General features: G+C 31.6%; 1 protein-coding gene across 1 annotated transcript in view; it reads left to right on the top strand.

Moving 5' to 3' along the window:
* The first annotated feature begins 7,578 nt into the window (after window positions 1-7,578).
* Window positions 7,579-13,929, top strand: part of LOC115882635 (ras-related and estrogen-regulated growth inhibitor-like protein) — a 52,264-nt gene continuing 45,913 nt past the window's right edge. The window contains exon 1 of the mRNA XM_030900826.1: window positions 7,579-7,821. The gene's annotated coding sequence lies outside the window, so the exon portion shown is untranslated. The remainder of the gene's footprint in view (window positions 7,822-13,929) is intronic.

Raw genomic sequence — 13,929 nt, 5'->3', positions numbered from 1 at the left:
TCAAGTGAATGGCACCGGATATAAATAAGAACAGTATTTTATTTATTTTATGGACCAAGGTTATTAAGGAAATTATTAATTAAAGTAATACACATTATAGGGCTGTCTTTTCAGGAAATACCCAGATTTATAAGGCGAATAATACTTTTCTGAGATTTCTAAAAATTTGCAAATATAAAAAATAATTTCTATATGGTTTAGATTTAGATTTTGAAGTGACTATCATTCTTTCAATACGACCAATTCAGATTTATTGTATAGTCCTCTTCTCTGATCCTTAGGTTACATTTTTCATTTACACTCTATATAGATCTTTGTCAACACCTACACAAAATGTGTTCTGTCGTTTCTTCTTTACATTGACTAAATCTGCTCTTTGTCCATCAATCCCATCAAAGAGAGCAGTTCGATATTATTGAGACTGAACAGTAGAACACTGCCAGAATTTCTTTAAAAATTTCAAATACTCATTCTTCCTTCTTTTATTCATTTTTAATCCGTTTACTTAATCCGCAAGCACATATCTGCTATTCCTGAAAGGCCATCTCATAACTATCCACTTAGGATTGCGGAGCACGATCTTTATCTGCCAACCCCGAGCCAGAACTAGTTAAAGGCTCAGTATTGTACAATGCCAAAAATGTACAATCATCTTCCTTTGAATATCAAGTCGCTTTCATTCTTTCCCGCATTTCGCAAAGCTCTGAAAGCATACTTACTGGAGAGAGCCCTATATGCGGTAAACGACTTTTGTTGATGTTTAATCATGAACAATTTTGAATTTTAAATGGATCTACGATTTTTTAAAAAACAAAATTAATTTAATATTTTATAACTCTTAAATAATTATATCCATTTACAATTTTCCTATTAAAAATTTTATTAATACGCCTTTTGTGTGTTCTCCATGTATGTTCTATTTGTACTTGACTTGATTTTTGAATTGAATGGATTTGTATTGTATGACATTTTATTATTTTGTATTTTTTGTGCTTTTGTTTGTTTTGTAAATGCTTTGTCGATGAAGCTATTTTGGCTTTTTGTACAATAAAGCGTTATTTTATTATTTTATCAGTTTTAGATGCCTATTGAGCTTTCAATATATCCTGTTAGATAGATTCACTATATACCGTTTTTCTGTGTTTGCTTATCCGGTCTGCAATAAATTTTAAGGAATTTGATATGAACTTTTTGTTTATCTCTTCTCCACCTAAAATGGTGAAATTTGTTGGCCACCCACCGTTTTGTTAGGTTAGCTACAATGCCGCAGAAGGGTTCCGGGCATATGAATCACATTGAAGAGTCTTTTATATTGTGTATAAAATGCTGAATAGATATACCTGGGCATACCAGGCTTTGGGACTTAGACTGAACATCGATAAAAATAAAATAATGTGCACTCCCCTGGAAAATCACAATAATGCTATAAAAGTCGGAGAAGAACTATTGAAATGTGTAGCGGAATTCAATTATCTCGGCAGTTTGATTCCGGAAAAGGCCAATATCGATCCCGAAATTCACCACAGACGCACTTTAAGAGAGGCGAAGTAAATGACTAAATGACGTTTATAGGCTTGACTCGCAAAAATTAGCATCGATTGTTATTTCCCAGCCGTCATTGAGGCGTTTTTTTCGATCCTATGTATATGAGCGTGTCATATTTTTCTCTGGAAATATTACATTTTTTAACTAAAGTCTTTTTATTAAACATTTTTAAATAGAATTTTTTTTTTTTTGTTTTAAAAATATAAACATTTTGCCAATGTGCACCATTAATAAATCGTTTGTCGTACTCACATGCTAGGTAACTATTTTTATGCAACTCATTTTTTCAAAATTTATATAAATTTTAAAAAAAAAAAAAAAAAAAAAAACAATAATAAATTATTTTTAATGGTTTTATAATGTAGGATATAACATTTTCGTTAACAGATAAATTACGTTTTGTAAATTATGTAATTGGATTGAATTACATCAATGCATGAGACATAATAATAATTGAATACTTTAATCTTGCATTTGTTTTAATATCTTTCGTAATATATTTATATATAACAAAGTTTCACAACCAAAAATTTAACAAGTTTTGGTTGAAACTTTCTTTCAAACATGTTTAGCGAAAGTTGGGTTTAGAGGTTAAAAGGTACTTTTAAGGTGGTGTATTGATGTCAATTTTCTATAATTTTCTATTTAAAGAAATATCTAATTTAGCGTTCCATTAAATAATTAAAAAGTACACAGTAATCATCATCATTCAGCTTATTCAACCATTTCCATTCAGCTTATTTTCCAATTATGGTGTAGTCTCCTTCTTATATTTAGATACTCTATTTGTAGTTTGGCCCATCGTTGTCTATTGTTGGCTATGCGGGCCCAAGTTATCATCCCTGCTAATTTCCTGATATAATCATCCCATCTCAGGTTTGGTCTTCTTCGTACCATGGTGTAATTTTTATGATCCATCTGTCGTCCGTCCTTCTTGCCAGGTGTCCTGCCCATTGCCACTTGAGGGATTTCATTCTGTGGATGACATCTATTACCTGGATCTTTTGTCGTATCCACTCTATTCTTTTACGGTCTATCTTGGTTATTCCTAGAATATTTCGTTCTATTGAGCGTTGTGCTACCTGTAGTTTCCTTATAATGTCCGTTTTAATTGCCCAGGTTTCGCATGCATAACTGGTAGAATAAACCAGTCGAATGTTTTCTTCTTTAGATGACTTGATAGTGGCATTCTAAATTTAAATATGATTGAGTTTCTTCCATAAATACTCCAGGCTAACTTAATTCTTCTGTTGATTTCTGCTAGTAAAGATCCCGAGCTGCGTTGTTAGTTGTCCCAAATATACAGGGTGTCCCAGGTTCCAGGCTGTTTCTAGAGAACCACAATATCTATATCGGAGATTTTTTGCACTTCATTGTTTTACAAAGAGATCTATCGATTAAAAATATTTTCAGTATGGCGACACTTCCGGAAATACCGGAAGTTGACAGCAACTTTCTTATCTTTATCTAGGCAGTTTTTTTCGTTCAAAAATTTTAAATATTTTTTTTTATTTAAATTTAAATTTTAAGGATAATTTAAGTATGTAATAATAAATGGGGGTACCGATTTAAAATAAGAAAGTTGCTGTCAGCTGCCGATATTTCCGGAAGTGCTGCCATATTGAAAATATTTTTAATCGATAGATCTCGTTGTGAAACTATGATGTGCAAAAAATCTCAGAGCTAGATGTTGTAGTTCTCTAGAAACTTCTAACGCACGCTCAGCCTAGGACACCCTGTATATATTCTTACTATTTCCAGTGTTGTGATATTTATTAGAATGTATTTTCTGTATACTAGTTCGTTGTACATTACTTTAGTTTTTGCTAAATTCATTTTGAGACATACTTTATTGCTGGCTGTATTTAGTTCGTTAATTTGTGCTTGTAGATCTTCAGGACTATTGGCAATTAGGACTATGTCACCAGCAAATCTTAGATAGTAAAGATATTCTCCATCTATTCTTAATCCTTTGTTGGTCCAGTCCAGTTGACAAAAGATTTCTTCTAGTGTTGCTGTAAATAGTTTTGGGGATATTGCGTCTCCCTGACTCGTCTTCCCTTTGCCAGTTGAGAACTTTGGGGTTGTTTTATATATCATTACTCTTGCTTTGGCTTCCTTTTTTATATTAGCAAGAGTTTTTATGTCAGGCCTGTCAATACCTTCTATTATTGCCTTAGGATATATTATATATCGAGTTGAAAGTCTTCTCAAAAGCTATGGTTAGTGGAAGTTCTTATTCTTTCTAATCTATAAATTGGGTTAAATATTAGGCTTTTGGGTTAAAAATGACGCCCTAAAAAGCATATTCTACGTTACTTTTTTTTTGGGCCCCCCTGAAATAAATTCCTGTATCCGCCCCTGGTACTAACAATGTATTGGGAAATTAAAATAACTGTGGCTACACATCATAATACGACCACCAGCAAACTCCATAAGACGACGCATGGTGCCATTGATGACGTGCAAAAAAGTTGTTTTAATTTCCCGTTATTTTGAAATCCACTTCTCAAATAAAATTTCATTAATTATTGTTGCTACTAGATACTTACAATTATTAGTGGGAAGTCTATTTTTTCCAACTTTGTTTAAAAATTTGCAACATCTTTTTAAAATTTAAAATAATAAAATAGAGTTATGACAATTTGTAGAGATTTGCATGTGTCCAGGCAGCTAGTAAATACTACTCTTACTAGGATTATTCAAATTAATGAGCAGACAAAACCGTATTTTCAGAGCAACGTCAATTTTTCAGAGAATCACAGGATTTCCGAGAAACGTTGGCGCTTTTGGGAAAGCAATATTACAATAATTCGCAGTGAGTAAGCTCGTGAGTGCGAAATGATTTAAGGCTATTTTTGAAATTGGTGCTTTCCTAACAATACACAAACCGGTCTATTTAAGGTATTTTTTTCACGTATCCTTGATGGAAATAATAAAATATTCTTGACGTAATAGAAATAAAAATGAACTACAACTAAATATATTTTTTATTGCGATTGTGGTATATATTTAGACGCACTTTCTATATTTACAAACGCGGTTTTGCCCGCCTCGAATCATTTCTAAAGTGTTAGTTTAGCTCTATATAATATTTTCGCCTTGACACATGCTTATTGAAAATATTTGATATTAGCTTTGCCGAGAGGACGAACAAGTGTCTCCTTCGAGCCGTTCCAGATTTCGTCCCAAAAATGTCTGGAAGGGAAGAAGGGATTGAAAAGATTTTATGTCGCATTATCACTCTTTCGAAAATTGTGTTAAGGTCGCGACAACAATTAAAGCGAAGGTTTTGATGTGGAGATGATGAACAACAGGATCAACTTTTTCAATATTCTTCTAGATAAAATAAGTATTTGTATTTACTTTTATTTTAAAATAAAAAAAGACTGATCGAATGTTATACAGGATTCTGCAAAAGTCGGTATAGTTATAAAAAAATCATTTACTTGTTGAACTGTACAGAGTGTCGCAAGATTCCGTGGACATAGAACTACCACGTATTTTTGGAATCAAAATAATTTCATTGGATACAATTTACCTCTATACAGGGTGGCCTCTCATACGCCGCGGAAGCTCCAAGGAGAACGCTAGTTTATATAGAAATGAAATTTTGGCAGCATATGTAGGTTAACTGAAAGCATTTTATAAAAATATATAGAATTATACAGGGTGTCCCCCAAAAAGTTACACATCAAAGTTGTGTTTTTTTTCTAATGGAACACCCCATATATTAATTAATTTTCGGATTCTAAGAAAAAGATAATGGTGACTGTTATTAAAGAAGCATATACCTAAAATCTAAGGATTTTGACATATTTCACATTTTGTGAAAATGAAGAGTAAATTTTAAATTTTGCTAACAGCTACCTAAATTGTAGTTGACCTTGTATAGCCTGATATTTAATTACAGTAATCATTGTACATTAAACCAAATTGAAATTTGACCCGAAAAGTTATACAGGGTGAGACAAAATTAATATGGAACATTAGTCACTTTTAAAAGCAAGTTACTCCATTATTTTAAATGGAACACCTAGTATATTTTTCCGGTGTTCAATGGGGAATTTATATATCTTCAAAATATTATTAAGGTTGCCTACCCCTCAGACAAAGATTTTTCTAGATATTTTAATTTTTATGATTTTGCGTCAGTAGATTTATTATTAGAAAAAATCTATGGGGGGCGGGGGGAGTGGCTGTGTGATATACCTTTTGTTAATTAAACAAAAATTAAAGATTGTAGAGTAAAATATCCAACGGTAATAAAAAGATACACGTTATATAAAATATATTTTAATTATTACAGAATTAAAACTAGATATAAACTTATAATTACGTGACAAAAATTAGCTACATGAAATCAAATGCTCAAAATGCTTCCTTTCCTATTAACTGCATAAAATGATTGTCTTTTCAAAAGGATCTTTTCATAATAAAAGGCATATGTGGAGTTCTACCTCGAAAAGCAGCTTCGTCGACAATAGTTCGGGTTTTGTAAACACTGTCTTTAACATATCCCGGATATCCCCATAAAAAAATCCTGACTAGATAAAATTAGAAGCAGTTAAGAATTCTGTGAATGCACACTGCATTCACCAACTAATAGAATCATATCAATTCTCTCTGATGTAAGATAAATTTGCATTGTCGGCAAATTTCTGAGAATTATTTTGTTTTAACGGACACAATATGATAACTAGTTGTTAAAGTTCGACTAATTAGACAGCTATGTTGAAGTAACGTCAGACATATCACATCCAACTAGATTTTATCAAATAACAAAGATCTACTCAGATCAAATCATGTAAATGAAAATATCTAGGAAAATCTGTTTGAGGGTAGGCAACCTTAACAGTAATTTGAAGAGACAAGAATTCTCCATTGAATATCGAAATAATATACTGGGTGTTAGGTTAGGGTAACATGTTTTTAAAGGTGACCAATGTTCAATATTAATTTTGTCTCAACCTGTATAACTTTTTGGATCATATTTTAATTTGATTTAAAGTACAATAGTTCATTTAACTACATATTAGGCTATACCGGGTAAATTCCAATTTAGGTAGCTTTTATTGTAATTTAAAAATTGTTCTTTATTTCTAGAAAATGTTAAATATGTCAAAAACCTTACATTTTTGTCATATAGTTTTCTTATAAAACTCACCTTTATTTTTCTCTCAGAATCCGAAAATCAATTAATATATAGAGAGTTACATTACAAAAAACACAACTTTGATATGTAACTTTTTTTGGGAACACTCTGTAGAACTCTATATATTAAGTGCTCTGAATTAACCTACATAAGCTCACAAAATTTCATTTCAATATAAACTGTCGTTCTCCTTGGAGCCCCTGCGGCGTATTAGAGGCTCCACCCTGTACAAAAGTACTTTGATTGTCCGTTAGAGGACATCAAACTTTAAAAAAATAAACACATTTTTTCAGATATTTGAAGAACCGTTATTCCGATTTGAATAAGAATTTGGGTGTCTAAGAGTTCCGTCCACTGCTGAACAAAAGCCTCCGTTAACTCTAGCCATTTCTTTCTATCTTGTGCCACTTGGATCCAGTTTCCAGTCATTCTCTTAATGTCATATGTCCATCGACTAGGAGATCGTCCTCTGCTTCTATAGGTCTCGTGTCTTGGTCTCCATTCCACAAGTCTCTTTGTCCACCGTCCATCTGTCATCCTGTAAGACAGATATCACCGCATCTCTTACTCCTGTTCGATTTCGTATGGTATGATTGGGTATTTTATCGCTAAGTGTAACTTCCAACAATGGAAAGGTTCATGTTGGGATTTACACTAAAAATAAGACATATTATTAAAGTAAAATATAAAAAGTCCCTTATACCTCTTCTATATATCAAAATTTTTTTTGTTGAGGTTTAACGAATCTACTTCTTTAAAAAACACGACACGCGTTTCGAATTTTCAGCACATGCGGCGCGACGCCGTTTTTCAGCGTCCCGACGTCGCCCTGGCAACCGGAGTTGATATATACCACGGCGTCGCCGTTGCCCTCGCTCAGTTCGAGCGACGGTTGGTTTCTGGCAAAGCGCTCCTGAAAACAGACCGGAAACTTCCAAAGATAAATAAACTGAAACGCGCTTCTTTAAGTTCCGCGCGAAAGTTTATTGAAATCGCTCTTAACTCTTCAGTACTGCAATTTCGGGTCGTGTACGACTAGAATTGTCATCGTTGTTGCTGTGAAGAGAAAATATTTCACGCTGAAGAAGCTACTCGAAGACGTGGTTGCGGTTTTTGTACAAGTAGGTTTTGTAGTTTTAAAAGAATCATTCAAAATATTAAGTTAAAGATGTTAGTTATTTCTATTATACTAACAAAAATCTTGAGTGAATTCTAGTTTATTATTCGCGTGTCTTAAGTTTGTTAAGAACTATAATTTAAGCTTCATTTTGAACCTCGCAATTCGTGGAAGAAATTAGTGGTTTCAATTACACTTTATACTTTTTAGTATACGATCATTCACAATGTTTAAAAAACACAATTAAAATTAGTAGAATATCCTAGCAACAGCTTGCGTTACTCAGTTATATCCATAGAGAAAGCCTAATATTTAGCTTATGAAACAATCAACTTTTGATTTCTAACCACAATTTCTCTTGACGGAAGATAATCAAAGGCCAAAATAACATTTCTAGCAAATTTTGAAGTATAATTTGGGGAAAAGTTAAAAGTTTGATAACTTTTTCTACTAATTGAAAATGTCTACCACTAATTTTGACGTTCTGAATGCTTACATTGAAATTAAAGGAACAAACTTCTACGCTAGTTGAAACCACTAATTTATTCCACTAATTGCGAGGTTCTGAATGAAGCTTTAGAGTAGTTTAATTTTACAAATTTGTAAGTGGGTACAATTTATTGGTCAGAATTACATACATTTTGCATTATCTTGTTAAGGCACAATTCCTAATATATTTAAATAACACTTTATGTTAGTTTATAACATTTATTTTTGTAGTTTAATTTTACTAATTTTTAGATACTTTTTTATGGCTGAATTAAAACCTAGAATTTTTTAAGTGTTACGGTTCGATCTCTTCGTTCGGTTCGAAAAATCTTGTCAATATTTTTCTTTTTTGTACTAACCTGAATGATGAAATAAAAATATATTCTTATACATTTAAAAGAAATACTAGAATTAGTAATCAAAAATTCATAGAAAAATTAATTTACATTTATTATTTTTTTAATTACTATACAGGGTGTCCCAGAAATAAGTGCAAATATTTTAACTGGTAGTATAGTTCAACCCCAGAAACACGCCTATGAGGTTTTTTTCGCGAAAAAAAAAATTGAAAATTCGAAATTTTTAAAAAAAATTTGGAAATATTTTTAGTTTTAAGTTGAAAAACATAATTTCTTGATAATTTGGCAACATAGGTATTAGATTAAATTTACAAGGGAGAAAATCCAGAAAATATCCAGTGGTTCTCAAAATTTTAGCAAAAAATTTTTTTTTGGAAATTTTCAAAGTAAAATAACTCCGTTATTTTGGACTTATTAAAAAACGATAAAGAGAAAATATGTTTCTTTTATCGAGAACTATCACCCCTTAAAATATTTGCACTTATTTCTGGGACACCCTGTATAATACTAATATAACTTTTTTTAATTACTTTACATCTATTATGCAGCTTTACTGGAATTAATTTCTTATTAATATACAAACTAGTTCTTAGTGAAGCCGCTTTATTTGATATATTTGTAATTACACAGGGTGAGTCTTAAATAAGTATAAATATTTTTAGAGGTAGTATATTTCGACCCTAGACTGACCATTATGATTATTTTTTCGCGAAAGAAAAAATTTGACAATTTGGATTTTTTTTACCTTTTAGTTAAAAAACATAATTTATTGATAATATGGCAACATAGATAGTAGATTAAATTTATAAGAAAGAAAACCCAGAAAACATCCAGTGGTTCTCAAAATTTAAGCAAGAAATATTTTTTTTTTGAAAATTTGTATATGAGAACCAATATCTTTCTAATGTTTTAAAATTGTTCTATTAAGTTTATTAAAATTTAAAAAAAAATCTTAAAAATATTGACGTTTAATAATAAAGTTGAGCTTGTCTAGCCCACAATGTTATTTTCATTTGATTGTCCTCTGTTTTTTTTTTTCTCTAAATGTCTTTAGTTCTATCTGTGATTAGGGCGATCCCTGACCTTTTTAAGCCTCTTGGGTTCCGCTGGGTTGTAATTTTGGTAGTCCACCTGTTGTTTAATCCGTATTGATATTTGAAGGATTATATTCTGTAAATTGAATAATTTCAGGGGTCTTCTGTCTTATCCACTCAGTCCTATATTGGACGGTCTTTATTATTCATCATACATCGTTCTATAGACCTTTGTATTACCTGGAATTTACTTATGGATTTTTGCTTATACATATCCAAGTTTCAAAGCTGTCTACAGAGCGAGTCTTAAATAAGTGCATATATTTTCAGGGCTGGTAAATCTTGATAAAAGAAATATAAATATTTTCTCTTTGCCGTTTTTTAAATAAGTCCAAAATATCCGAGTTATTTAAGTTTGAAAATTTAAAATAAACTGAATTATTTAAAAAAAATAAGAGCCACCGTTTTTTTTTCTGTATTTGCATCCCTTTTAGTACCATAACCACAGAGCAAAGCCATTTTTTTGCTGAGTTTGCAAAACTTTTTTTAAATATACAGGAAAATTTAAAAGAAAATGTACGATTTTCAACATTGTTTTGCAAAAAAACCTCATTGGCGTGTTCTTTGGGTCGAAATATACCACCCCTAAGAATATTTGCACTTATTTAAGACTTACCCTGTATATTGAATAACAACCAGTTCACTGTTCAAAATGGTGATTATCTTCAAAAATTTAAGCTGGTTATAACCGTGATTATAAAAATGTCTAAATCCAGGTATATAAGAACGTCAATGGTTAACCGTTGATAATTTTCTTTTTGAATTTAATTATTTTGTATGCTTATGTTTTTGTAACTCATTAACAAATATTACTTATACATATATTAATAATGACAAAATATCATTTAAATTTTCTTTGATTTTCGGTCAGTTAGCATCTCATTCAAAATATTTAGGTGTCAATTAGAAAGATTTATTTACGCTCGAAGTAAAACAGTTAAATATAAACAAAAATATGTCGAAATGATTCATAAACATTTTTGCCTCCATTACATTCTCGAATAAACAATTTATTACTTTTCAAACTGGCATGCCGTACAGCTTCTTGGCTCCTGGCGAAGTTATGCCACTAATTTTAATCTCCAAAAAAACGGTACGTGTTCAAGGGATTAGTATCTTCTAAATTTCGCATGCCAGAGAAAAAGAAGAGTTATATAACGTGTTTGTATTTAATCTTTAAGACACCTGTTTATGTATTAAATCTTCAAGGCATTTAATTTTATATGGAGAACATTACTTTATTTTGGTGAAAAATTTAAAATATAAAAACATAATATGCGGTATTATAAAGATATGCAAAGTTTAGTGTTCATAATGAATTTATAGAAATTATAATATACCAGCGTGTACCAGCGACTTCGTTCGCGTCAAATTGAGGGGTAGTTTCATCTCGTTGGAATTTGACTTTCGAAAAATCCATTTGCCAAAAATAAGCTTTTTACGTCAAACAGTTTAAGCAGAATCGTGGTTAAGAAATTACCCAACTTTTTGGAACACCTTGTATGATTTTTTAAAAAAATGCAAAATATGTAAAAAAACTAAATAAATTATGCTTGTCCAAGCGTTTTCACGAAAGACTAACCGTTTTTTAAATAACAAATATTCTAATATTTGAGGGGCGTTTTCACCCTCTTGGAATTAGAGATTCGAGAAACCCCTCCTTATCCCCAACTCTACACCCCACAGTCAATCCTTTTGCCAAAAATCAGCTTTAAACGTCAAGCAGTTTAAGCAGAATCGTGATTACTCAATGGTTAATCTTAGAATATGTAAAAAACAAAATAAAATATACGTGTTTAAGCGTTTTTTCGCAAACTTGACCGTTTTTTAAATAAAAAATATTGTAATATTTGAGGGGTGGTTTCACCCTCTTGGAACTGGAATTTCAAAAAATCCCTTCTTATCGAACCTCTACACCCTAGAATCAACCTGTATGCCAAAATTCAGCTTCTTACGTTGAGTGGTTTGAGCAGGATCGTTATTAATCAGTATGTCAGTCACTTAGGGATTTTATATATTAGCATAGATAATAAAAACATATATTGGGTTTGCAATGTATAATTTATAATTTATATAACATAAAACCCAATATAGCGTTAATTTTTATGGTTCTTAACTGGAAAAGGCTTAAAACTGGAAAATTCTACCGTCTGGAAATAGACTGAGGGGCGTTTCGAAACAACAAAAGCAGCCTAGACGCGTGGTTACATCGCGGCGCGATTTCCTGGTTTTCCGAGCTGGATAACCGGATAATATGTGGCGACAGCCGCGTTTTGTAATAAAGTAGACGGGGATTAGCGCCGATCTTAATGGGAATACGTCGTTTTCTTTTTGATTCTGGAATGTCAAAGATATCGTAAAATCCACTTTAAAGAGTTGCGAGGCCGACGAATAAAATATTTATTTATTTCTGTCTGAATTAGCCATAATTTATTATTTCAAAGCAACTTTTCTCAAAAAGGTTCGTTTGAAAACTCGACTTTTGTCTTAAACGCTTCATGCTGTGAAGGATAATTGTCTGTTTTGAAGTCTTGGTGTGCTGTTGACAAGATTACTGGTTTCGGTTGCTTATTTATTTGAATGAATTTATCAATTAATTTAACAAATACATTAGGCGAAGAAAACAAAGTATTCCTATGTAATGGAAGGTAATGAGAAAGCAAATGATCTAGCTAGAAAACGAGGGACCACTCTACTAACTGGACCAGAACCGTTCCGCTTCTCAAGTGGAAACCAACTCAAAGCGGAACTCAAGAACTTGGAAGACTCCATCCTTAACTTGGAATGGGAATCCTGCAACGGTCTAAGACACTGGTAGAAGTTTCTTAGGACTTACGAGGGGAATATATATTTATCGGACACTGTTTCCTCATTGAACATCTCAGTATATTGAAGCTAAGCGTACAAACATAGTGGTGCATCTCGATACGATGCTCGCCGCGATGCATCCTACGCGCACGTTTTAAGCACTGTTTTTAAACGGCGAGTAAGTGCGCGTAGGATCGCGGCGAGCATCGGCATCGAGATGCCTCACTATGTTTGTACCCTAAGAAACAACGGCGTATGCAGATTCTGTGGGGAAAATGAGGAAACAACACTTCATCACTGGGTGCGTCGAGATGAGAACTACCTTCTGTAAAATCGTCTCAGATATTGGCTTTTGTCAAAGTTCTGGGATTGTATGATGAGTTATAATTCAAGAAAGGGGGACACAATAGATCTGTAAGGTCGCGGTGATTAACCCCCCTCCCATTCATTCTACATTCTTCTTAAGTAAAGAACCACTGAGAAGTTTGTTTCTATTAGTTTCGAATCTAGTAGCGTTTTATATATATCAGAACTTTTGACATTTATGTATTCTGCTTTAATGGCCCTATTCCCAGAAATTTGCAGTAATATATCAGAGGTTAAATAAATAGGGTTTATATATGTGGTTAATTTATATATTGCAGATAAATAATTTAATTAATTACAGTTGTCGATATAGAAACGCTATTGATCCGATACTGAAAGTTAGAAGTTCAAATATAGCAAGTATTTGGTGATAGTTTTTAGATAATTAAAGGTTAGAGTATCCTTTGTGTCCGTGTAAAGGTTTTAATACATTTCTAAATTAGATATTGCGAGGGATAGTTAGTTTTTTAATCGGTATAATAAATTTAATTAATGTTAAAATTAGGTAATTCATATTATATTAAACGTCTTATAAATTAAAACGTTTAAAAAACAAAGCGTTTATTAATATCATTATATTAACTGACTGACATTCTATACTCTTAATATGGTTCAAAAAAACACACGTATGTCATCATTTACTGTCAGCTGTATTGAAAAAGTCAACAAATTATGAGAAAAAATAATACGCTTTCCTCGATATTTTCAGAGAAGATTTCTTGGAAAATAATTGTTTTCGGAATAATTTATTTTTATGTCATTGGAAATCCATTGTTGGATTCTCTGAAACACGTAATTTATTTTCTTATAAAATAATACTTCATCTGTCAATTACATGAATCTTCGTTGAAGTAAGAAAATTTTTAATAAGGGAAATATTGGAAAATCCGTCATAATCTTGAAGATATTTTCTTTTCTTATTATTCGAGATGCCGACAAGATGTTTTTGAAATACCTATATTTTTTTTACTTTTATGTAATAAAGGGTTGATAAAA

The sequence above is a fragment of the Sitophilus oryzae genome, unplaced genomic scaffold (assembly GCF_002938485.1).
Source record: "Sitophilus oryzae breed Bouriz unplaced genomic scaffold, Soryzae_2.0 scaffold_1790_pilon_pilon, whole genome shotgun sequence".
NCBI lineage: Eukaryota > Metazoa > Arthropoda > Insecta > Coleoptera > Curculionidae > Sitophilus > Sitophilus oryzae.
This window is presented reverse-complemented; position numbering and strand designations above follow the sequence as displayed.